Genomic DNA, 27032 nt, shown 5'->3' on the forward strand with positions numbered 1-27032 from the left:
TAAAGCAGAATTTGAGCTTTAGCAGATGCTCAGTATGTGTGATTAGCTGTACAAATCATGAAATGTGGATGCCAATAGGAAGTAATACAGTGAGTTTTTCTAACGCAATGACTTTTTGATGCTTTCAAAAAATCAAAACTTTTCCAACAATATCTACTAATCCGTATGGTTCCACTAAGCCCAAGTCATTTTTAGTTGTGCATCAACATTACTTGGTTCAGTTGAACACTTCTGCCACACTGTGTTGTTGAATTTTGAGCCTTTAATCAAAACACTAATCTGATACATTTTTTCATATTTTAAAGATTCTAATAATTATTCATCATTTGTATTCACTCCTAAAGCCGGAATTCTAACATCAGATATAGAGGCTTCCAAATTTTTCACAAGTATTCATATTATGACAAATTGAGGTAAGATAAACTCAACCTGTGCAAATTATTTGATCTAGAACTTTAATATATTTTCTTATCATTTAGGGTAAATACGCAGAAAAGTACATGTAATGCCAGAAGACTTACATAAATTAATATACATAAAGAATGAAGAAGAGTGCTTTCACCAACAGAGGAAATCAATAAATATTACTACTTGACCTAAATTCAAAATGCTCTTTTTCTAAATGCAAGGAAGGTATGTAAGAATTGAAAGCATATCACTTTCAGGCTAATATATACCTGGCAACATGGTTTGATGCAGAGGTAGAGAAATAGGTCTTGTTTATATTATGTAACAGAAAAATTACATTATCATGTGAATAAATTTTGTTTATATTCCAGTCTCTAAATACTGATGTTTACCTGTTCCATTCTCTTTGGGCCTCAGAATCTCAAGTAACTTTGTTGAACTGGGATCTTATTCTTATTTTTCCTTAGGAACATCAAAACTGTTGTTTCCTTTTGCTATATTAATAAGAAATTAATGAAGCCAGCAAAAAGTTGCCTCTACTCTATGTTGAAATATATTATGCTCTATAAAGGTAACTAAGTTATGTCCTATATGCAAAAAATTCACCCGCAGCATCACTGAGGAGCTTCTCTGTGTTATATTCTATGTTCCACTGATTTTTCCAGTGTCGGGATCTGTATGGGTTTCCAGTACCTATTTGATGAAGGAAGGAAAGAATGAACAGATATTACTAGAGTAATAGAATGTGTCTTGCTATTGGGAAAATGTTCTTTGATTTTACCAGATTAGGGCTAAAGGAAATCATTCTCTTCCTTTTTTTTCCTATGGATCCTATCACTTCTGCCAGCTCCCAGGTCCTCCTCTGTCCTTCCAGGCCACACATGGACACACAAACACATGCATTCACAGCAGACACAGAGTAAGGAAGGCTTCACTTTTCTGCTCAGCAATTCTCTGAAGTCATGTTATTTTATTGCATGCTTATGTCTCCCCACATATTTAGATTTCTGTACTCCAAGGAAGAAAAAGGAAACAGAAAAGAAAGAGGCAAGCGAAGAAGAAATTAAAGAATCTGTTCAACTGTTACACCCTCAATTTCAGGAACGATTTTCTTGAAAGATAGAAGAGTATGTTACTAATTTTAAGGAACATGGAGGAATTGATTTCCCTATAGAATTCTGTGAACAATTAGCAAAGAATCACTAAACTGATGAGATTTGTTTAAGTCACTCCTATAAATGGAATTATCTTCTGATTGAAGTTTGACATTGATGACAATTATGGATAACAGTGCCATTCATTCATTCAGAACTCACGTCCACTGCCTTTCATGGAAATAGCCAAGAGCAAATGTCAGAGATCCAGCACTCACATAAACACCAAGTTCAACTCTGCCACGAACTAAGCCTGTCACTTAACAAGACATCAACTGTTTTATCCAAATCTAAAGAAAAAATAAAGATTCAAATTCGTGACTTTCAAAATTGTTTTAACCTTTAAAATCCTTTGTGCAAATAAACCTTGCCTAGGAGTTTAGAAAGCAGGTAATCACTTGATCTCCTTTGGTGGAGTGTGTGTGTGTGTGTGTGTGTGTGTGTGTGTGTGTGTGTGTGAGAGAGAGAGAGAGAGAGAGAGAGAGAGAGAGAGAGAGAGACTGGAACTTCACTGTAACATAACCCCATATTTCTGTCCCACTAAGAAATCCCTGAATATCTTTATTTCTCAGAGTATCATATGAAGACCACTAAATTCCCTTCAAATTTGATTATTCCTGATTGTATAGGTGTTATAATTTGCCTATATATACACATTTTTCTCAACCTTTCAAAGTAAGTTGGAGACACCTTGCCCTTTAACACCTAAATATTTCAGTGTGCATTTCCTAACAATAAAAACATTTTAAAACATAATTTTTACAGTAATAAAAATCAGGAAATTTAATGATTGAGGTTATATTCTTAATCTAACCCAGAATCCCTAATTTTATCAATCTTTCCAATAATGTCTTTTCTACTTATTTTGCTTTCCTTGCCTAGCATTCAGTCAAGAATCATATATTGCTTTTTGTCATCAAGTTTTGCCAGTGACCTTTAAGCTGCAACCTTTTCTGTGCCTTTCTTTGTGTTTCTTGATCTTGACACTTTGAAGAGCTCAGGCCAGTGGTGTTAGATTTAGGTTTTCTTTCTTTCTTTTTGAATTAAATCAGATTATGAACTTACTTAAAGGAAAACACTCAAATGAAATTCTGTCTTTCTTAGCATTTTATATTATGTGTTTTAACACCTGGATAGGTCAGTTTTGTTGGTTGTGGTGGTATATGCCTATATATTGCAAGTTCAAGGCCAGTGTCAGCAATTTAACAAGGCCCTTAGCAATCTAGTGAGACCTTATCTCAATATAAAAAATTTAAAAAAGGGCCGGGTGGTGGTGGTGGTGGTGGTCAGGTGTAGCTTAGTGGTTAAGTGCCACTAGGTTCAAGCCCTAGTACCAAAAGGGGAAAAATCTTTTTTTTTCCCCCAGTGCTGGTGATGTTAACTTTGATCTCTTGATTAAGGCGGTGTCCACCAGGTTTCTCATTTAAGAAGGGGACATTTAACTTGGAGAAAACAAAGGATTTAGCCATGCCAATAACCAAAAAAAAAAAGGAGTAGTCCAGGCAGATGGGGCATCCTGTGCAAAGACCCCGAGGCCAGATCTCTTCCACACACTCCACTGGTCAAAGACACGAATTTGCCCAAGCCCAGAGTTAGTGTGGAAGGGATGTGTGTTCTGTTTACTTTTGTGGGAAATCCTAGAAATTCACATGACAAAAAGCACAAGTGTTTCATTCTGTTCTATAAATAGAATGATGGGTTAGGAATAGTCCCTTCTGCCATGTGGGCACATTGGTTCTGAGTGAAATGGGGAGCTCTTGAAAGGCTTCAGGTATTATTCTGACTTCAGTTTCAAAAGTGCCAGCCTGGTTCCTGTTTTGAAAATATACTCCAGGGGTCCAGAGTAAATCCAGGGGAACAGGCAGGAGGCCAACGTGCTGAGGGATGATGGTGGCTCAGACCAGTGTAAGGACAGTAGAGTAGATGTGGTTAGATTCCACATACGTCTTAAAGGTCTAGTCAGTAGGATTTCCTGAAGAGAAGAAAGAAGTTTCCAGTCTGAGCAATTAGACTACAAGAAAAAAGACTGAATGTAAAGCAGTCTGAGTGGAGGCTTAGGAATTGTTTTGTTGTTGTTGTTTTGGGGTTTTTTGTTTGTTTGTTTGATAGCAGGGATTTAACTGTGTAGCCCAGAGGTGCTTTACTACTGAGCCAAACCCCAGCCTTTTATTCTTCTTTTTTTTAATTTTGAGACTGGGTCTTACTAAGTTGCTAAGGACCTTGCTAAGGTGCAGAGGCTGACTTTAATTTGTGATCCTCCTGTCTCAGCCTCAGGGGCTGATGAAATTACAGGTGTACACCATTGCACTCTGATAGAAATTGGGTTTTTGTTATTTTCTGTTAGAATTGCCTATCAGGCACCCGAATAGAGAGATCAAGTATGAAGTTGTCAATTCTAGAATTTAACAGAGATCTGGGTTGAAGTGTTAAATTTGGGAGTTTTAAGCACACAAACGCTATTTAAATTAATCTCTCATAATATTTGCAATAGCCACATGATTCCTCTATTTGGTTCTACGTTTTCCGTTTTCCAATGTGTCTTTCATCTTGCCAATATTTATCTTTTGAAAAGCAAAACTCTCATCCTATTTTTTTCTCTATCTTTAAAACCTACCCATAGCTTAAAAGTTCACATTTGATATAGAGATTCCCAATCAGGTCAAAATCCACTGCCAGTTTACCTAATAAAAGTCATGTTTATAGGCCAAAAAACAAACTATTTGTTCATTTTTCTTTATGACCCAGCAAGAATTAATCTTTTTTCTTTCTGTGTTTCTCAGAATTTGTTGTGTTATCCAGTATGGTGGCCACTGGCCTGTGTGACTACTGTGAACATGAAATATGACTAGTTCAAATTGAGATGTGCTGCAAATGGAAAATCCACGTTATTCAAAACTTAGTATAAAAATATATAAGATGAATCATTACATATTTGCAAAATGGTAATACTTTGGATATATTGGTTAGGTAAAATATATTGTTGATTCTACTCATTTTATTTCTTAACTGTGAATCACTAGAAATTTCACAATTATACATGTGGCCTCTCATCTGTGGCTTGCAATTTACTTCCACTGAAGAGCCCAAGTTTAGTGCATGCATCCTGCTGCATAATGATTAAAACTGCTAGTCATTTTGCATCTGTTTTTCTGATAGATTCTATGTTTTAAAAACAGAAGTTTTATATTTTTGATTCCTCTTTAAGAGATCTGGAAGGATTGTGACCAGATGCTCATTAAAAATTAATTGATAGTTTATGGACTTTTGTTTGGTTTTCATCCTTCAAACCCCAAAACATGGACAGAATGCCTATAACATAAACATACATAGAATTTGAAAATGAATCAACTTTAAGAGGTCCATAGTATATATTTAAGAAACCCAACTAACTATTTTGCCAAAGCCAGCCAAAATTTTAGCTGACCACATATAATTTTTAAACTTAAAATTATAATTTTTGAAGGAATTCCAGGGACCCAGGAACCTTTCCAAAGGATAAAAATAAGGGTACTTTTGTCCTTCTTCCATCCCCATTGTTGCCAAATACCCCCTCTGATTTTGAAAATAAAATTTAAATTGAAAAATGTCTGCTAAACAAAGAGATGAAACCAGGATTCATTAGAATGGATAATCCAGTATATCATAATCTAATGGAGATAACAGTAAAATACTTCCTGAAGCTTTTCTCCTTTGAGAGAAAAGACTGTGATATTATAGGAGAGGTGATGTAATTCACCACAGGGAACATTTGCAGAGAGAACCGGTATTGTAGAAAAGGCAAAGGTAAAAGAGGCCAATTAGCATGTACTATCAGTCCTGCCCTGGCGGTTTTCTAATGACAGTCCTATGTGTCTAGACAGACATACCCCTGCAGGGAAGAAGAATGACATCTCAAGTTATGTTAATTTGATGTAAATCTTCTTTTGACCTGCTGAATTTTCCCTTTATGGTTCATTCATCAGGGTTTTGGTTTGATACTTGGTCTCTCAAGTGCTGTGCCATTCAGAAAAGCAGCAGAAAGCACAGTTTACTCCCATGATAAATAGACATCATCTGACCTGCATTGTCTTATGTGCTCTGTCAGGCTAAATCATTTTCACTCTCATAATTATAAAGTCATAAAACTGGTGCCTGAACTTGAGACGAAAGGGAGTTCCTGTTAAAACTCATCAATATTTAGGAAGACTCAGATACACAGAGTCTGTTGGCTTCTGTGTGTTTTTTTTTTCTATTCCTTATCAGCTTGGATAATAATCATTAACCAATTTTTGAAGACTCTTCTGGACATTAATGATGACAACCTCATAATATTTTACCCTCACAGGCAAAATCTTCTTAAACCTTAACAGAGCTCTTTCCTGTCAGAACAAGGATGAGACTTAGTCAAGGTCATTTGCATACTCCATAGTTATTGTTCAAAAAACACTTTGACTGGCTGGCATAAACAGAAGAATGTTGATCCATTACCTTGACAAATAAATGTGTCCTTGAAGAGTTAGTGGTTCCTTTTATCCTCACTAACTGTGCCTGGCTGCTTTGGGAGAGAGAATAATGCTCAAGGTTCAATTTAATACAAAAAACCTGTCCTTTCCCCTAGGTATCTGAGCCAACATAAAATATGCTTCCAGAACTTCCAGCATTGCTAAATATCTTGCTCAACACTTAATAGTTTGAGGTTTAGGGGTTTTGTTTGGTATTAGGTCCTGGTGCCAGTGATTCAGACGTGGTACATCCACATATAACCCATGGACAATTGAGCCAGATTCTTCCCGCACAGAAGATATTCTGAGAGAAATTTAGACAATTTTGGAAGGACATCGACTATTCTTGGACACTCTTAATATCATTGCTATCAAGCATAGTAAATCATAACCAAGTAGTCTGACACTGTAGCTAGTGGCTGAGAAGATTTTAAGCAGAACTCATTTTGTGTTCATCTGTGTTGCAACTTCATTTTCAGCAATACCAACAACCCAGTCTCATTGCATCTTGTCCAGAATGGTATACTCTCAAAAGTCTTTTATTACTTCCACCACATTATCATGTAGCTTGTGAAACCTTGTCATGCTAGAATTTTAGATACAAAAAAAATGTTAAAGGTGACATAGCTCAATCTCTTTATTTCGGATGCCCTCAGAAGTTTTCTAACTTTCCCCAATACAATGCTTAATAAGAGCTAGGACCAGGTCTTCTAAATTCCAGTCTTTCCACTTTGTAATTTTGGCCTTAATAATCAAACCAATAAGATTGGTTGGAAAGGGGAGAATCATTTTAAGGTAGGTACTATTCTAGACCTTTGGGATGATGAGGATATTTTCCTTTCCCTCAGAAAGTTTTATGATTTAAAGACGGAGTCAGCTAAGAGCAGAGCCTTTAAGTTGTGCAGAACTTTGAACAGAAGTATGGTAATTAGAATTTGGGAACACAGGAAAGAAATGATCAATTATATAGGTGGGCAACTGGAAGATACTTAATTTTCTTTTCTCTAACATGTTCAGAAATGTGGGTGCAGCTGAAAGAATGCCTGTTTATTTGCTCTATGCATAAAATATGTGGTCCCTTCTTAGAGACAGATGTTTAACAGATTGAGCCTAAGGCTAATGGGACATAGTGAAATTTAAGGGCAGTTCCAAGAGCATTTCTACATTATAATACTGTGTGTGTGTGTGTGTGTGTGTGTGTGTGTGCGCGCGCGCGCGCGCAGGTGCATGTGTGTTCTGAAATGCAATCATTGCCATCTTTCAATGCAGTAGACTGAAGCCACTATACTTGAAGGATAGGAAATAAAAAAGGTAAAAGACTAGTGTGAGGGTCATCATGAGATACATGAAGTCAACTCAAGAATTTCCATTGTCTTACAGAAGGCAATTCTTTCAGAATAGAAGCCTCTCACTCTTAGACAAGATTTTAATGGCCTTAGCTTTCTGATTCTTCATTTCTATGTAATATGTTCCCTAGTAATGAAATATAAAATGGGAGATATGACAACTGTAAAACCTTTAAAATAAGAATAGATTAAAATAGGAAGCAAAGTACAATTTGAAACAAAGTTAGATAATAACATAACAAAATTTAAGAGTGAAGCATGATCTATACTAGTTTTGTATACTCCGGCTTAAACTAGCTTTTGCCAAAATGCATTATTTTCCTTTTTTATATTTCCTCTAATTTATGTTGCCAAACCTGTTTGGTGGAAATACATTTGGTGACATCACACTGATGGTCTTTTTATGGAGGAGAGGATACACCTATACATCATGAAAATATTTAAATAGACTTTCAGGTGTCCTTCCTTTCAAGCTAACGCGTGTTATCTAGATTTAAGAGGTGATGAGAATATCCCTTTCATCTGCAGAAATCTGACTCTTCTTTTGATGGGGGTGTTGGTTGGATGGGAGCTGGACCAGGAACTAGACCATTTGTGATCTCATTTAGCCTCTACAACAGACCTCTGAGGAGATTATTATTTCCAACTTGACAGATAAGAATACTGAGGCTCAGGGTGGTTGAATAAATTATGTAATATCAAACAGACTGTTAGAGATGAAGTAGAGATTCAAATAAAAATCTATTCAATTCCTGAGCTACAGTGCTATACCGCAGTATAGAAAATCCTAAGTGTGGAGGGAGACAAACTGATGGAGCAAGGGGCTTAGGACAGTTTCTAGGAAGAATATCCTGGGTACCAGGAAACTCAAGGGGAACCTGCTAGCTCTCTTGAAATACTGAAAGGATTATTAGGCCAAAAGGAGTTATCATGATTTCTTTACACAATTCCTATGGGTAGAATATAAAGCAATATCTATGTGGAAGTTTAATGGAAACATTGTTACATGGAAAAACTTTCCAGCAGAGATAACTGAAGATAGACAACTTACTTGAAAGGGGGTCAGTTTTCTGCCATTAGACTTATTCAGTTATAGGCTGTGTAATCACTTAATGGTCTATTACCAAAGAAAAAACAAATATAAAACTCATAGCTTAAAAAATTTACCCTTTCTTTACTCTGGCTACTGACAGTTGAATAAAGTGTGCCATTAGAGGAATTATCAAGAGAGTGATTTTCTAAGTAAACAACCCAAAGCTAACAGCTAATATTATTGCCATGCTGGGTATGTAACATTTATTTTGTTTTCTTTGTGGTTTTATCCAAGTGCATAAATGGTGATTTGGAAATTGTACCTCTTTTCTCTAGAGAGTCAACAATATACATTTTGAGCTAAGCATACAATAGAGCTGGGGGCAACTATAAAAAGCCAGAATTTCAGCTGGGTGTGGTGGCACATGCCCATAATCCCAGCCACTCAGGAGGCTGAGGCAGGAGAATCACGAGTTCAAAGCCCAGCCTCAGCAAAATGGGCTAAGCAACTCAGTGAGACCCTGTCTCTCTAAATAAAATACAAAAAAGGTCTGGGGATGTGGCTCAGTGGTTGAGTGCCTCTGAATTCAATCTCTGGTACCCGTGCCCCCACAAAAAAATAAAACAAAACAGGAATTTCAATTATTTTCAAATTAAGTTTAGAATAGAATCCTATATCATCTATAGTTATTCTAAGTTACTTCTGCTAAATTGAGGAAGGGTTTCTAATGTGAATATGTTCAGATACCATCAGCTTGGTGTTTTTAAAAGGACACACTGTTTATATAAAAACTTTGTTTTTCCAATTATGGCATTTTATATGACTTTGGGTCAATCATTTAAAGTATGCATATTTTAACTTAGTGCAAGAATGGCCCTAAAATTACAGTCTTAAAAGATTTGGTGATTTTTAAATAGAAATACATGCCAATATATAATTTTGAATTATCCCATATTTGCATTCATTGATATCTGCCTGTTTATACATATTGAATGCATGAGCAAATGGAAACTTATTTGCTCAATAGCTGAACTGTGAATTCAATCCTCAAGACTTCTGCCTGTCTCTAAACTGAGGGAATTGGATCAGAAATTTCTCAAATTTCTTCCAGCTCTAAATAGCCATGCAAAATTTAGTACTATATTAATCTCCAGAGAGAGTTCAGGAGTACTTTAAAAATAAGTGTAATTAAAATAGCGTTTTTAAATAATCTTCTGTGGTTTGCAAGTCATGTCCTCTGAGCAGTCAGGATGCTTGCACCCCTTTTATTTACCACCCACCTCTGTGCAGACAATTTCCAGATCTTCCTCTCTTGCCCTGACCTTTTATATTCTCCCCAGTTGCAGATTTCTTTCTGTTTATGGAACATCTTTACTTAGATGTTCTGCCATCACCTAAATCTAAACATGTGGGGAAGGAAAAGGAATTCATGGTCTCTGCTCAGTGTGTCTATTTTTCTACTCTTGAATCCAGGTTCCCGGCACAGACCCTGGGCTTCAACTCCTATTCCCATTCATCCACCTTCTCCAGGCTGGGACTAGTTCTGCTGATCCATCTTAATGTGTTTTTATTATTTTACTTCTGAATTTTAACAATTTCAGCCTGGTGCAAGCCCTGGATACCCAGATCTCTTAAGAGTTTCCTGGTGAGCCTACCTTTATTCTTTCATTCTTGCATAGAGTGAAGAGCCACATAATATTATTCTTCAAATGCCTTTTGAACAGCAAGACAAACTCCTTTCTCGAGTCTAATTTAGCAGCTGGTATGTGCCTTCAGGATGGTATTTATTTTTACATGGAAATTTGAAACAAATATTTACTTATAAGTTCTGTCTCTTTTATTAGATGAGGTTTAACACTGGAAGCAGGTCCTTTTCTCCTTATTTTTACAAATTTTATTGAATACAGTGTACCTAGTTGTAAAAAAAACTCGACCAATCCTTTCCAAGCTAAAAATCCAGGTTGAATATGGCTCTTGGTCTTAGGGAAAGTGTTCCTATTTAGTATTTAAGAAAGAAAGCTAAAAATTGTTGAGCACATTTAGGCTCTGAGTTTAGGCCATGACATGAATTATCTCATTTAAACCTTGAAAGCTTTGTACAATCAAGTTGTTATCCTCATTTTTCAGATGAGGACAAAAAGGTAAGAAGAGGTCAGTTAGTTTATCCCCAGTTCTGATCTGAAGCCTTGGTTCTTAGTTCCCCTGGTTCATAATGGAATCTGTGTTTAATAGCTCCTAAATTAATGGCATTTCCAGATTACTCTGGTATTAAAGCAAGTTAACAGTTTTCTAAATTGGCCCAAGTGATCATTTAATACATCTTTAAGTTTTCTTTTTTGAACCCTCATAAATAAGTGCTGCTGTGGTTACTGAATGAAATGTTTATTATTTATACCATAAACACTATCATAAACAGTATTCCATATTCCACATTACACAAGAGACTCCATATGTGTGAACAACCCTATAATATAATAAAATGTTGTATTTGGATCTCAAAAAATCAAGTCATTAAAGATGTACACTTTTTGCATATATAACTGTCCTCTTCTGTTAATTCTATTATTTATGAATTCCTCCCTTCTATAGGCCTTGGTAGAAATATTTTAGGATGTTAGTCTTTTTTTTCCCCTCTAAGATCACATGATGCATAAAATGGACTGTGTCTGGGGTAGTTTCTGTCAACAAACTTCAAAAGAACATGTCAGATGATTTCTGTGATAACCACAGCCTAAAATCTCTATCAGGTTTTGATTTATGTAAATAGTAAAGATAAACATATGTGATTGTTTCCTTTTTTCCTGCCTGCCAGTTCACTGCCTTCTAGGATGACTTTAATAAATAATTACAGTGTTGGCAAAAATTCTTGTTTCCTTTTAGAATAAAACTCCTCCTTCTCTACTAGGAACTTATTAGGCAAAAAACTGATGGTTTTGAGTTTCAAAACCAGAAAATTTTGAAATATAGATTCAATATGCATTTAAATGTATTTATATATTACTGAATAATCTTTTTATTTTAATTTTTTAAGAGAGAGAGAGAGAGAATTTTAATGTTTATTTTTTTTTTAGTTTTCCGCGGAGGCAACATCTTTGTTTGTATGTGGTGCTGAGGATCGAACCCGGGCCACACATATGCCAGGCGAGCGCGCTACCGCTTGAGCCACATCTCTCCAGCCCTATGACTGAATAATCTTTACCAGGAAATAGTACTAAAATTATTTCAAACAAAAATAAGACTACCTTCCCCAAAGATGAATAAAGATGGAGACAACAAAAAAGATAATGACAAAGTGGAGGAAGAGCAGGAGGAAGAGAAAGGAGGGAGGGAGGGAGGGAGGGAGGAAGGAAGGAAGGAAGGAAGGAGAGACAGGAAGGAGGAAGGGAGACTAAGAATGTCAGCTAGCAGTAGGCCTGGTGCATACCCCAGTAATCCCAGCACCTCAGGAGGCTGAGGCAGGAGGATGGTAAGTTCAAGACCAGCCTTAGAAATTTAACGAGGTCCTAAGCAACTTAGTGAAAGACCCTGTTTAAATAAATAGGGAAAGAGAGAGAGAGAGAGAGAGAGAGAGAGAGAGAGAGAGAGAGAGAGAGAGAGAGAGAGAGAGAGAGAGAGAGAGAAGGAAGAGCTGGGGCTATAGCTCAATGGTAAAGTACCAATTGGTGCAATCCCCAGTATTAAAAAATAATAATAATAATGATGTCAAAGGTAAATTGGAATTCCACATGGACCATTATTGACAGAGTGTTCTATTTTTTTCAGTTCCTTGTCTTTGCATTGAGAAGCAAATTTGAGACCTTTCTTCTTTCCCAGGCTTGGGTAACATTGTGGAGAATTACAGTGTTTGGTACTCTCAGAGCTAGATTCAGTATGGACTTAGAGGCTGCATTTTATACTTCTGTATGACAGATAGCAGAATGGGATTTTCCTCATGCCAGACTGTCATCTAGGTCCAGCAGGTCTGAGCATCCTAGAGGGAAATGCCCACCTGCAGTTCCTACTGCTGAGAACATGCACTTTGCTGTCCTCTACTGCCGTCGTGTTTCTGCTTTCAGAGATAACGCAACTGAAACACTTAGCTCAAGATGAAAAGGTACCTGCCTATCTCTTGATGCCTGCTCCAGTTTCTCGGCCATCATCTGTAATTCCTAATGATTTATCACTTCTGTAGCTTGTCAGTTAAAAGTGCTCACAAAGACAAAATCTGCAATAATGTTTTAGCATGTTTAACAGAGTCTGGTTAAGTAAACATCCTGAACAAAAGCAGCAAAAGAGCTTAAAATAAACAGAGCTACTGTGCCAAGTTCATAATGACTTACACATTTAGCACTCTGCCCCTCTTCTAAGCATGGTCATTAAAACCAGATTTGTGTACTTAATATAATTGTCCTGAAACCATAGCTATTCAAATACTATAGGCCATTTACATACTTGAGCCTATTTTCTTCTTCTCTTTTTTCTCCTCTGACTTTATAAAACCTGGAACTTGTTTCACAAACCTTATGTCAAGGTAGCCTATGGGAACATTATGACAACATGGTTCTTATAGAGATCACCTACATATTCCTTGGGAAGATACAGGCTTGTTCAAATTCTTCAAATCATGTATTCTTTGGAAGAGTATGAGAAGCTTCATATTCCAAATTAGGAGTGTAGCATGGTTAGTTTTCTTAAAAGTTCAGTTATAGTGACAAAGAAAAACATGTATTTATTGAAGCAATATATAATTTTAGAAAAATATGAGCTTTGGACAAAGTCCTAGAAATGTCAGCCTACCTCAGTAGCCCTCAGTTTCTGTCCTTGCAGTGCGTGGCAGTGGTGGTAAGAAATGTGACCGCATTGGGAGATGATTTTTAAAATGAGAGATACTAAGGGAGGAAAGAAGACAGGGAAAGAGGAAGTACTATAGATGGAAGTAGAACAGCTTATATTCCATGCATGTACAAAATGAATTCCAGCATTATATATAACTATAATGCACTGATAAAAACAAACAAGGGGTAAAAATTAGGTATGATAATAAAATTAAGTGATTGCCAGATTCATGTTCATTAAATATTGTTGTTTAAATATACTACCATAAAATTTCCCCCTTTATATTTTTTATCATCATTCATATTCATGCAAATCTTTTGTTGATTTTCGAGTATTTCTTCCATGAGCATCTAGGAATTTACATGCTTATGTAAACTTCGGCGGTTTGTTCTTGTCTCCATACCAGTATTTAAGCTAAGACATTCCGTTGGAGGAATGGATGATTGACATAAAATGAGCATAGCATCTGAAAGTCTGTCCTCATGGGTCAATCTTGGTTTTATCCTGTTTAACAACATCATTAGTGAGCTGAAAAAGGAAGTAAGTAGCATGAGAATTGTATCTGTAGACGATAAATGAAGATGAACTTCAAATTCCCAGGAGAGAAGAGTATAAATAGTTCCTCAGAAGGTTCCTGAAATTGGTAGCAAAGAAAAGAAAGAAATGCCAGACCTAAATAAAACCTTCCATATAAGAACAAGAGTGCTTTAATACTGTGAGACCCAGAGAGAGGAGTGCCCCAAGCTAACAAATACTCAGTACAACTTGCCAAGTGCGCCACAGCCCAAAAGAACATAGTATTCTGTGATGATAAGTGCAATATAAATTTCCCTCTTCTTAAATCTGACAACGAAATTGAAGAGGGTCTAGTGTAGCATAGTGCTGAGATGAAGTTCTAGATTGGAGACCCAGGCCAGGAACTGTGTGGCCATGGATAAGTTCCTTACCTTTTGGATTCTCATACTCTCCTTTAAAATGAAGAGAATTATATTACATACCTCATAGGATTATGTTGAGAGTGAACTGCATCTAGCACCACATTATAAACTCCATGAAAGAGTGTGATCATTCACATAATCCTATATTACATACCTCATAGGATTATGTTGAGAGTGAACTGCATCTAGCACCACATTATAAACTCCATGAAAGAGTGTGATTCATTCACAATTATATCTCCAGTACCTATCAGAATGATGGACATGGTAGGTGATCTTAAGGATAGTTGTTTCATATATATATATATACACTAGGGATTGCACCCAGAAGTGCTTAACCACTGAGCTATAACTCCTCAGTACTTTTTAAAATTTTTATTTTGAGACAGGGTCTATTAAGTTGTTGAGGCTGGACTTAAACTTGCAATTCTCCTGTCTCAGCCTCCTGAGCCACCAGGATTACAGGTGTGCATCACTGCGCCCAGCGTAAGAAAAGATTTTAAAGGGATATTGAGTCTTAGGGTTTTCTGAAGGCTATTTAATATGTATGAGAAATTATCTTGAGCTTTTATTTGTTCACTTGTTTATTACTTGCCTCCTTATTTCTATGAGAGCAAGAAAATTACCTTGATCCCTTACTGTGATCCTAGCACATGGGAGTATGTGGAAGTCTGTGAAAATGGTGGAATTATGGACTAGCCCCAGACTTACTGAGTTAGAATCTGCATTTGCTATCTTCTAGTCATTCTTAAATACATTAAATTTTGAGAAGCACAGCCTACAACATACCCCTCTAGTAATTATAGTCTGATATTAGATAACTGTGATTGCAAGTTTTACTACCACATATAGCGAGTTTAAAAATCCTTAATATGTGTACATTGAGATTTTTTTTTGAGAGCTTTATTGGGGTATGATTTACATACTCTAAAATCCAACCATTTTAAGTGTATGAGCCAAAGACTTTTAGAAAATTTACATAATTGTACCACCTGCATCATAATCTAATTTCAGAACATTTCTATTGTTTCAAAAACGATTCTTTGCGCCACTTTTTAGTCATTTTCCTATGACAACCCCAATTGCAAATACTATAGTAATGTTCTTTAAACACACACCTCTGCTATTCCCCCCTTTCAGATACATAATTGTGAAAAGGTGAGCACATATACCTTTTCCATTCACATTTCACTAAATAAGTGATTTTTGAATGGGATACTGTGGTTAAAATAGTCATTAGCCATTCCTAAATGGATTTGATAAACAATTGAGTTTACCAAGTTTGACCCAAGGGGGATGTTTACCACGTTCAGAGAACACAGCATTTTCAAATAATTTATTTTCTGAACTTACTGGGCACACGCTTAAAAGCAAACATGGTCCATCTAACAAAAATAGAAGACACAGGAGTTTAGACTTTTCCTTTAATCCATTAATTACGGGTCATTGCTAATCAGGGTCATTGCTAATCATGACTAATCAGGGCCAGGCCATGGGCAGCATATATCCTTTGACTTAATTAAATTGCAATTTGAGTTTTTTAAAGTTTTTCTTTAAAAGTCTGACCAACCAGAGACTGGCTATCTTTGGGAAAACTATCTTTTATGGTTTGTCTTCTCTGCTGAATTCAGGTCCTTAAAATGTTTCTCATGGACTTTCTGAGAAGGCTAATAAGTGATTTCACTGATCCCAACACTCTGGCCTTACCCCAGCACTCCCATCTCCCAATCCCAGATCTTAAAAGTCTTTCACAATTGTTCACATAACGGAGTCCAAAATCCCTAGCGTGCATTTGGTCCAGCTATTTTTTTCCTCTGTCTTCGCTTGCCATTCCCACATCTCACCCAGTCTATTGGACATGCTGCACTTCTCCCTGTCCTCAGAACTTGCCAAGCACACCACACGTCATGTCTTTGCTAAGGCCATCCCCTCCCTGTGGAATGCTATCCCCTTTTCTCCCCACGTAGATATTTAAATCTCATTTGGACACTACTCAAATGCTTCCATGATCTCTTCTCCAGTATTCACCCCTTTCCTCCATTCAGATTGTCTCTATTTTAATGATCCCTCACTTGATATGGTATTTTAAAATTTAATATGTGAGGAAGGACAGGGACTATGCCACAGTTAACTAAATTGCTACTCCTTTTTATAGTATCTGGGATATAGTAGGAGCTCAATAAAGAGCATATAACTTTGTGAATGGAATGAGGGAATCCATGGTACCCTGTGTTGGGTGATCTTTTTACCTAGTAGTGACTTAGACAGCTGGATGAGACACACACGTCTGGTTCGCCAAAGGTTGACCATCTAATTTGTATTTTTGTTTATGTCCCATTGTGAAGAAGGTGTCTTGAAAGTTTTAAAATTTCTGTCAGGGATGAGGAACAGCATGCCTGGGACACGGTGCTTGCAGAACTGGTCCTAGATGCCTGGCTTCTGATGAAAGTTAATATACTGTTCATCCTTTTAAAATCATAGACTGCAGTAGCTGAAAGATAATTTTTTTCTTCAATCCATTAGCTTTCCAGATGAGGAAAATGCTGTCCAGTGTCACTGTTTGTGTTATTTTCTTTTCCTTTCCCATGGAAGGAGACTGGGGTAGTAATCCTTTTGTTTTTGATTCTTTACTCAATGTCTCCCTATTGATAACCAAATTAAAAGGTCTGGAACTGTCCTTTTTCTATATAGCACAGAAGGATTTCATTGGGTAGATGTAGTTTCCCAGGGAAGATCTTACTGCTAGCATCCCATTGCAATAGAATGTTTCTGCCCTGAAATTTATTTGCCACTTAGTATTCCTTCGATTTTGTGTGTAATGAAAACAAATTAGCTGGTACCCAGTAAATGGTTGGAAATTCAATTTTGGTGGTGCTCCTTTTGTACCAGTTCTATATTTGAAAATAACTTTTAAAAATGGCAATAAAATGAGACAGGTTGCTATAGCACGCACAGGAGTGCTTAACTCAACCAGAGGGTGTTACAGAAAGCGCCACATGAATGTTCTCCTGCATTTACAATGTTGACAGGACTCTGTTATATGCCATTTGCCACTCCCCCCATCAGTTTTCTATTGAGGAAATAGTAATTTCAATTTTAATTTAGAATCATTTTCATGATTTTTATGAAATTCCTAAAACATCAAATATTACTCTAGAAATTAAAATGCTTTCAAGAAGTTTTTCTATATATTGAAATTTAAAAAATTAATTTAAAAATGAAAACTCATTGTAAATCTTTTTCAGTACATTCCAGAAGTCAAATCCTAATGAAAAAGTGGATTCACATATATGTTACTACCTAGCCTATTACTCTTATTGAAAAATGACTCATGTGGACCCAATGGATTTTCTTATTGACCCAGCTCTCTCTCTCTCTCTCTCTCTCTCTCTCTCTCTGTGTGTGTGTGTGTGTGTGTGTGTGTGATGCATGCATGCATGTTTTGGTTACCTTTTTATTGCTTTTACTTTTATGGTAATCATCACAAATCACCATATTGTCAATGTGTCCTAAAACAAAAGTTTTTTGAAAGCTATGTTTCAAAAATAATATTATTCTATAGATAACTCCTTAACTGCATAATAACAGTAACCACACTCTAGGAATTTTTCCCTCACTGGGACAAAAGCAATCCAGAAACTCACTAGTTGCTGGGAATCCCACAGAGTCCATTCTTCCACCCCTCCTGGAATTCAGCAGTAGGCTTTCATACTTCCTTCAAGCTACCATTGACTCTGGGGAAAAAAGACAAATAATTAACCCTGAAGTAAGCCACATTTCAGTGTAGTCTCTTCCTGCTGGGTTAACAAACATCTTTTGGAAAGAGAGCTCCTTGGGAGTGTCATTATTGATTAGTGACCCTGTTCTCTTGGTAAAGCCTTTGGAAACCTACTTCAAGGGGGTTTGATAATTAAGGATGAAGTTTTCAGTTGCTTTTTTGTCCATATTTGCTAAGTGAACTGTTAAGGGATGAGATGCCCTTTAGAGGGCTGCCCTGGGAAGTCCTGGCTTCACACACAAACTCACCAGTCTGATTGCACATGTGGCTGACTATGTGCCATGTTTTGAATGATTCCCCTCCCCTGTGTCTCTTGTGGCCCTGCCAAGGTCACGGTATCATTTCACAACTTGACTTGTAACATATAAGCACCTATTAATTAGAGTAATTTGTAGCCAGTTATCCATAACCAATTCAGTTAACTATTCCCCCACTGGTTTTTGCTTTTGTTTTTTAATAGTTCTCAGATCATGAAAATATGGCATGATGCATATAATTTAGAATTGCAAAATTTTATACCAGAAGTTTTTTTATAGTATATTTTGAAATGAACTCATGTTTTCAAAATGCATAAAAGGCAGAATCAAATGAATAGCTTTCATTCATTTCACTGTACCTGAGGATTTGAGGAAAGACAATAATGATATGATGAGTGCTTTTGAAAATGTCTTTGGGTGAGTTGGAAACTTTGCCAACATAGTTGGAGAATGAACTAAGTGGCCAAAATGATAAGTGAGAGTCCTATAAAGGTGAGAAAGCAATTGTGACTCACGATCACTAATTACTATCAAAATGTGTGGCTTTGCTTAAGAAAGCACCTGTCAGGTGCATGTGATTGTTCTTGTTCAATCGCAACACCTGGAAACAGAATGAAACAACCAGCAATCCCACCACAATGAAAAGACCAAGAAAACCCCAGTATCCTTCTAAAAGAGTATGTGGGATAACCAAAGAACCAAAGAGATGGAACCTTGGGACAGCCTGCATTTTTTCACACATACATAGTAAAAGCATCATCCTGTTTGTTTCTATTTTAGTAGGCCCCTAAGATAGGATATTACACTTTGCAAAGTCTGCTGTTGCATGCAATGGGAATGGACACTGTTTCCCAGTGTCCTGGATCTTCTACATCTTTTCTAATATCTCAAGGTGCTTAGTGTGTGCTAGACACCCAGAACACATTCTGCCTGCACTGAATTCATATGTACTGAGATACAGGCAGTCAGCTACTAGGTGACCTAAAAGGCAAATCATCTGGGAAGGACACCCACATACCATATTTCATGATTGTTGACTTGCAGGAAAACTTTTCTGCTCCCTAAACTTCAAGTCCAGGTGTTTTCTGATAGGTTATAAATGGAAAAAGTCCAATGGGAAGGGGCAGATGGAAATTATAATCCTGTCTGGTCCCTGAAAATTTACCTCCTGGGCAAGCTGATTTTCAAAATCTGGCTTTTGCAGTCTATGAAGTGGAGGAGGTTATTTTGCCTTGCTGTAGTCACTATGTATACCACTCAGGTAGCCTAGCCTCCCCCAAGTCCTTTGATTCCTGCTTAGCTAAGAACTGCCTTTCTGAATTCAGCATCCAATTTGGAGAGCTACATCTTCCCCATAAAAGACCCTGGGAATAAATGATAATTAATCTCCTCTCCCTTCCTCTTGGAAGAAGATACTAACTCTTATCCACAGGAATTTGATCTTACCATATGGCCATACCTGGGATCCACACCAGAAGGCAATCTAAAATAAGACAACATGGACTCAGTTTCAAACTTACAATAGCAGAGAGATCATCCCTTAGTGATTATACTTATTTAGGAAGATCTTACCCGGGCAAAGGGAAAGTCAAATAGAAATATTATGGATGAATGGGATCAAAATAGGTAGAGAACACTGGATGTTGACCTAAGAACAGGGGCAGATGCGTCACACTCTGTCCTGAGGAGACAAGAGCATCTTCAGGACAGTATCTACAGGTAGATAGAGAAAGAGTAGCGACAACAGATGGCCAGTATAGGGCAGAACAGAGGTACTTCAGCAGATAGAGGTGTCTTCTTCACATAGCCCAGAGCTGACTCCCCAGAACATAATGGACTTGACATTGTCGACAACTCTACAGGGCGTCTATAGGCAACTTACAACCTTACAAGGGACAGTGCAGGAATCCAACAGAATCCTAAATCCTTCTGTTGCAGAAATTTCAAAACAAGGTTTGAAAGCCTTGGATGCTAGACAGTTCCCAAACCTCTACTGTTCCAGAGCACACACAAAAGTGCCCTTTACAATTTTTTTTTTAATTTTTTTATTGTTGGTTGTTCAAAACATTACAAATTTCTTGATATATCATATTTCAATTTGAAAACCAGAGATCAACCTTTCCCCTTTATTTGTAGTATTGACTAAACTAAGCTGGTCCTGCCTGGTTCACCAAGCTCACTGTATCCCTGGCAAAGTGATGATGATTTTTCTTCTATCTGAATCAGGAAAAGGGAGTGTTATGGAAAACAGGGTTTGGATCTACATTCTTTTTCCATATGAAAATTCTTGTGAGACATCTATGAAAAGTTGAACTTTCTTATTTGACTTTAATTTGTAATATATCTTTATAAAAATATTTGGAGTGTCACTTTTTTCCCTCTTGATTCCCATTCCTTTCCACTCAGCACATTGGTGAACTCTTGGTGACATAGGTCCTATATTGAAAAGGGTAGTGTTTGTTATTTCTGTTAAGCTTCTTGATGTCTTAAGGATTTGGTGCAAGAGAGAGAAGCCCTGTCATTTGTTATTGTTGTGCTCCTTTATTCTTCCTTTTTTGAGTGCTGTGTTTATTTTAAGGACAAGGACAAAGTATTGGGATTTGGTGGAGTATCCCAAGAATAGAAAGCGTATGCTGCACATAAAAATCCGGGAAGCAGAGCTTTGAAGTCTCCTCCCTCCTAAGTGCTCAAAGGGCAGAGAAATGACAGAAGGAGGAAGAAGAGCAGGGTGAGTGAGGGGAGAAGCAATAAGTTAGCAGACATACTCTAGGATGATGCTATGGGGCTTCTTCTGATTGCCACCCCACAGTTACCTTTCCTTCTCATTTGTCTTCACGGTTAAAAAAAAAAAAAAAGATAAGCTTTCTCAACTGTGCTGTTCTTCCTTAACCCAGTAACTTAGTACAAAGAATTTGCAGTCTTGGATCCCTGCCCATTTCCTGGGTTTTAGGACGTTAATCATCCCTTGAGTGCTTACCCCTCTGAGAAGACTTCCTGGTACTAGGGCTGCCCTTTCTCTCTTTATTTTTCCACAGTACTTTAGACATTAGACATTTGTGCTGCTGGAGGCACATTGACCTTGAAGCTCCTGCAGCCTGAACTTCGGGTGCCTCTATTGCATGGGCCTCTTTGTGCCCTAGGAGTTGCTGGTTGTTTTAGAGAGGTCTTTGTGGAAGGGTGGCCAGTTTGCAACTGTGAAGAAGTTTTGTGTAAGCACTTCTTGTAAATTAGCAAGATGTGACCTTTCAAGGGTCTAGTAACTTCTATTTTGCTTTGTCTTCCCAAACAAATAATGGCATTTAGACCTGCTTGTGCATTTACAATTTTATTTTCATTCTCTTAAGAGGATCAACTTTAGTCTCTGTAAAACTTGGAGCTTCTGGGTGGTCCTATATTGAAGGGCACCTTCTGCTGAAAGCTTGGAGAAATTCCATTCAAGCTTGTTGGGTACCCAGACTTTTCCCAGATCAGTCACAGAAACCAGCTCTTGGAGGTTCATTGATGAGAGCTTGAAAACCATCTTTTGATTATTCCAGAGTGGGAAGATAACTTTGTAGCCTTGCATTCATATCATTCCAGATCCAAAAGGCAAGAAAACTTGGTTGGGACAATCTCAGAATAGGCCTCTGATAGGCTCAGCTGGAGATTGAGGTGATCAGGGATTTAGTTTCTGTCACTGGTACAACACCAGCAGAGCAACATTGAAGGGATAATGAGGATAAAAGATGTGGAAGAGCCCTGTGATGTTATCTACAAAAGTAAATACAGTGTGCTCAGAAGATGGAAGATGTCCACCAAATTTCCTCCACTCTGAATTGCATTTTCTTTGTAACATGTATGCCTCTTCCATAGCTATGGGTTCTAAACGAGAAATAACCTTTCATTATTTCTCTTATTTTCCTCAGTGCTTCTATAATGTCTTGCCCAGAGTTGTCTGAGTAAATTAACAAGGAAGCAAATGAAAAGGATGAACTTAAGGTAGATTCCCCTTAATTAGCATATATTGATATCTGAGCCCAAATTCCATACCAGAAACTGTATTTTTCCTTTGAAAAATCCTACGAAAGGAGAGCTTCAAAAATGGCAGTTCTAATATATTTGATATATTTTCCTTTGATATATGACCAGTCTTTTGCATGATTATGGCTTAATTTTGAAAAGTTCCACAGAGGATCCCAAGAAATATTATATTCCCGATAAGAGAATTAGTCCCCTGGTAGTCATCCTGACATCCATGCATAACAGAATGTACAAAGAATATTGCTTTACTGGATGGCTGTGAATGACTGCCCAGTGTTTTTCAGCTGTGGTTGGCATTGAGTTCTCTCTAGAGGGACATTATGCTTGGGTCCTATGCAGTCTCAAGAGGGGAACGACATGTATCACATTCAGTTTTTTGTTGTTTGAAATTGCCAGTTAATCAGACTCATCCTCTTAGTCATCCTTCTGGGAACTGTGATGGTATAAATTTTACTTTTAGATTACAATGGACAACTCCCGAGAGCCATAACTTCTTAGGACTTGGATGTGTTTAAGGACCACCAACCTAAATCCCTTTATTGCCCAAGTCAAGTTTAACCATTTTCCTGACCCTTAAAAGGATTTGAATTTGTACTTGCCTTCTTGCACTCACTCCCCATCAAATTCAGCATTTTAAAGGGTTAATTAAAGTCATAAATAGCCGTTATCCTGTTGTCCATAGCAGGTCCATTTTTCAGCTTAAAAAGAAATGGTACCTGAAATCATTTCCTTCTATGTCTTAACAACTAGATTGGAAGATAAGGTACAGCATGAAAATAATTACATTTATTGACAACTGACATTTATGAGCACTATGTGCCATGTAAAAAGTTACATGCCTGTCTAGGTCAGGTTCCCTGGAAAACAGCCTCTGGGTGGGAGGTATTTGTGTGGGTGTTTGTCTACAGGAGCAACACCTGTAAAAGAAAGACAGTGGATGCTAGGATTGTGCAGAGGGAGAAGTTCCACCATGATGCAGTTCTAACAGAACTCATAGCCAAACCCACAAAGAGCTCTGAAGCTGGAATAGCCTTTTGGGGTCCAAGTCCTTGTAAATTCACATCCATCAAAGCATCCAATGTGGAAATGCCTTAATCCTAAATAAGATGCTTGAATTAAGGGCAAGTCACAGAGAAGGTGCACTGTGGGCCACCAGCAGTCAGCTCTCCCAGTACCTGGAGCAAGGAGGACACACCTCAGTATCTATTACAATGTGTTATCTTCTTTCATCAATGTCATGCTGATAAATGTTCAATATCTGGATCTGAATAGCATCAAGAAAAGGCAGGCTTCATTTGGAATTTGTTCATTTTCATAGTGAACACATTCCCAGCATGGCCAATTTCAGGTTATCAACTTGATGTTAGTGCTAGTGAACACAATGGAGCAGAGATGTGCAGACATAGCTCTCTCACAGAAGTATGAACAGGCTCTGACACATCACCACTTTAATCTTTGAAAGCCTTTGGTAAAAAATAATATTAATGCCTTTTGTGAAATGGGAACGCATACAAGAAATACATTGCTCAATTCTTCTATATATACAAACTGAAATCACCAGGTAACTACAAACATTCCTACAAAAATATTTACTATAAAATCACTTGCAGTGGTGTTTAAACCTGCCTGTACCTATTCCATTTTTCCTTCATATGTGTATTGAAGTAAAACTGCATTATTTTTTCCCCCAAGTAACATCTATTGATTTAGGCAGTTCATTCAGTGGTTTAGGTTAGATAAAAGGTTTCAATTAGATGAAAACTAAGGAAACTCAAGATGTAAGATTAGTCCAGGTCTTTTTGTTCCTAGTGTGATATTTAGAATTTTTGTGTCTGAGACCAAAAACAAACTCATAAAAGTAGGTGATCATGTTAAAAACTTTTATAAGAAGCTACTGAAAGATATTCTGGAGCCACAACGCAAGATTTGAGACCCGATTAAGAAAACAAGACCATATTATCTGGGCTTTAAATCTAGTCATAATGGGTTTCTCATGGGTCCCAGAATACACTTATTCTTTTGTAAAGAGTTATTAAGCTGAAGTTTTTGTGTGTGAATATTTTGGGGCAACCATCATGTGGTATAATGAGACAGCTTTAATTTTATGGACAGATTCACTTTGGAATATTAACTACATGTCCTGGGGCAAGTACTCAAACTCTCTGATCCCCAGTTTCATCTGAAAGTAATACCTCTTTTATAGGTCATTGATAAGGTAAGCAGGGTATCAGATGGTTTGCCATACAACTGTGCAATAAAGTATAGCACTTCTTGTTTTCAAAAGGCAAACATTTGGAATTGAATATGGAGGTTTCAATAACCCGAAATAATTGCTTTATATTTGTGAAAAAGGGAAAAAAACATATATAAAAAACTTAGGTTAAATTTAACAGAATTTAAGCAAAAGATGATTTGCAAATCTCAGGTCCCTCAGAACCAGGGCAGATTCTAAGAATCCTGGCCCGCAACAGGGCTGTCAACACTAATGGACAGAAAACAGAAATGAGGTACAGACAAGCTTAATTGGTTACAGCTCTGAATTTTGCCTTATTTGAATCAGTTGGCCACCTGCAAATGACTGAAACTCAGCTGCTATAATTGATGGAGACTCAACTATTTGTTACAGGAGAATACACCTAAATTAGGCTTTCAGTTAGTTTACATACTAAGTTAGGCTGCAGTTCCCTATGTAAGGATTCAAGTGCAGAGGCGTCCTCAGGCCAAATTTGGTTGAATTTAACATGCTTTTTGGAATTACCCTTCAGAATTAGGGTAAATGATTTTCATTTGTAGTAGATGATATTAGTAAACTCCTGAAATATGTTTGGGCTTTGCTCTCTATAGAATGACTCTGAAAGAATGAATTCTAATAGGTGCTTAACATGGAACTCATTAAAATTCTAGAGCAGTGGTCCACAAATGGAGCACAAACAATGAGTGGCAGCCGGTACAAATAAGAACATCTTGGAGAAAAATCACATGGATCAGACGAAATATATGAATTTTTATGCTTAGGACAATGTTTAGCAAATTTACTTTGTTTTCAATGCACACATTCAAATTCTAATAAAATGGCAAACTTAACCACTTCTTTCTTGCTTTGCTGAAATTAGCCTCCCTCTTTTCTAAAATAATGCAGTATTGTGTTCCTTGTGAAAACCCATGCTGCAAATGTACTGCATTCACTGGGAGATCTTATTAAGCAAACAATTCAAAGAGCGGCTCTGCTTTTGTACCAGTCTGATATTTACAGATGTTAACCTTACCAGCAAGACTCCTCTTTTGTAGACTTCTGATGGAGAAGGAGGATTTCTTTCCCTTTCTTGGTTTGGAAGAGGACTGACAGAGACACCAAAGTTGAATTTCTCTTATTCCTCAGTATATCTTTAGGATGCTTGTTAGTGGCACTGAAAAAAGTGAGACTTTACTGTCCTTGTTTTTTCCTCCAGTTTTACGTTGTTGGGGCTGGTATCGAGTCTATATCATACTTTATATCCTTACAAAAACCCATTGGACATTTTTATTAGGCTTGGACAGAAATGTTATTTGACTTTCTTTTATTGGCAGATTTCCATGCAAACTGTGATGAATACTGCTGCCATCCTTATTTGATGAGAGAAGAAAAGAGAATTTTTTACTCAGGTTGAGAAACATTGGTCATTATTACACAAATAATAGATATACTCTTTACTTTCCCTTGCATTCCTAATATTCTTGATACATAATGGAAAAGTTTAAAAATGATATCCAGTAATCTAGAAAATTGTATTGCAAAATAGAATAGAATATTACCTGCTATTTATAGGAACAATTAAATTGAATTGTCAGAATTTATGACTTCCTTAGAATAATTCCAAATAGGAGAATTACTCTGAGACTATTTAAATAATTAAACATTCAAGATCACTTTTTGTATATTTATAATTTATATATTAATAAGTATAAATGCTAGAGTATTAATGAATAAAACTATAGTCTTCACATGAGATTGTTTCTTTTAATGATTAGTAGGGTGGGGACTTGGTAGATAGATATATATTTTAACATAGATGGGAGTAGTCCTAAAATTACAAAGTATTAGGACTATAAATACTTTTATTTTTAGTTTTTTGAACTACTTGTGTGTTTCTGTGTTACAAAGAGCACTTCAAAACAAAGTACCTTGTGATTCATTCTCTATGGACCATATATGAGTGATGATTTCAGTGACAGGTTGATAACAAAAGTTGGTCAAATTGCAATTCCTCTAGGGTGAACAAAAAGAGTAGTGTGTGTTCCAGAGGGTGTGAAACCGGGGGCTCTCCTCCACCTGATTCAGAAAGTACACAACTTAACAATTTACCAACTTTATGAGTGGAAAATTTGAGTCAATAGAGGAGATACCAAAGACTAACAATGAATTTGTAATGTTTGCTTTGGAGACAGGCAATTATAATATTAAATCCTACTGATTCCTTTTCAGAACAAAACAATAGCGTTTTTGTTGTTTTGTTTCCTCTAAGAACTCTTGGGCTGTATCCTGTAAAGTATATGGATATTTCAGTTCAAGATTTAAAATACTTTTACATTTGGACTGGGGATGAACAAAGTCCAGGTGATTTTCTTTGGCTGCTCATAAGAGGCCCTAGGTTACAGGTTAGCAGTTTACTACCAGTTCCTTCTTTTTACTCCTGTAAACAGTTATTAGCACCAATGATTTCAGATGGCAAGTTAAATGAGCAATTAAGTACTTGTCAATTAAACTTCTAGGAACCATGGGTAAGTATCAATGCACAAGAACAATCATGCTGTTTATTCTGTAA

The 27032-nt window shown here is 36.9% G+C and overlaps 1 protein-coding gene and 1 long non-coding RNA gene across 4 annotated transcripts in view; one reads left to right on the forward strand and one right to left on the reverse strand.

The window, feature by feature from the left end:
- The window catches only part of Angpt1 (angiopoietin 1), a 237091-nt gene that overhangs the window by 34445 nt on the left and 175614 nt on the right, over window positions 1–27032 (forward strand). The window lies entirely within an intron of this gene.
- Window positions 1–27032, reverse strand: part of LOC139702082 (uncharacterized) — a 136331-nt gene that overhangs the window by 4081 nt on the left and 105218 nt on the right. Inside the window, exons 2-3 of the long non-coding RNA XR_011704669.1 lie at window positions 25497–25637; window positions 17820–17909 (exon numbers count right to left, since the gene is read on the reverse strand). This is a non-coding gene — a long non-coding RNA (uncharacterized lncRNA). The remainder of the gene's footprint in view (window positions 1–17819; window positions 17910–25496; window positions 25638–27032) is intronic.

This window comes from Marmota flaviventris, chromosome 15 (genome assembly GCF_047511675.1).
Source record: "Marmota flaviventris isolate mMarFla1 chromosome 15, mMarFla1.hap1, whole genome shotgun sequence".
Taxonomy (NCBI): Eukaryota; Metazoa; Chordata; class Mammalia; order Rodentia; family Sciuridae; genus Marmota; species Marmota flaviventris.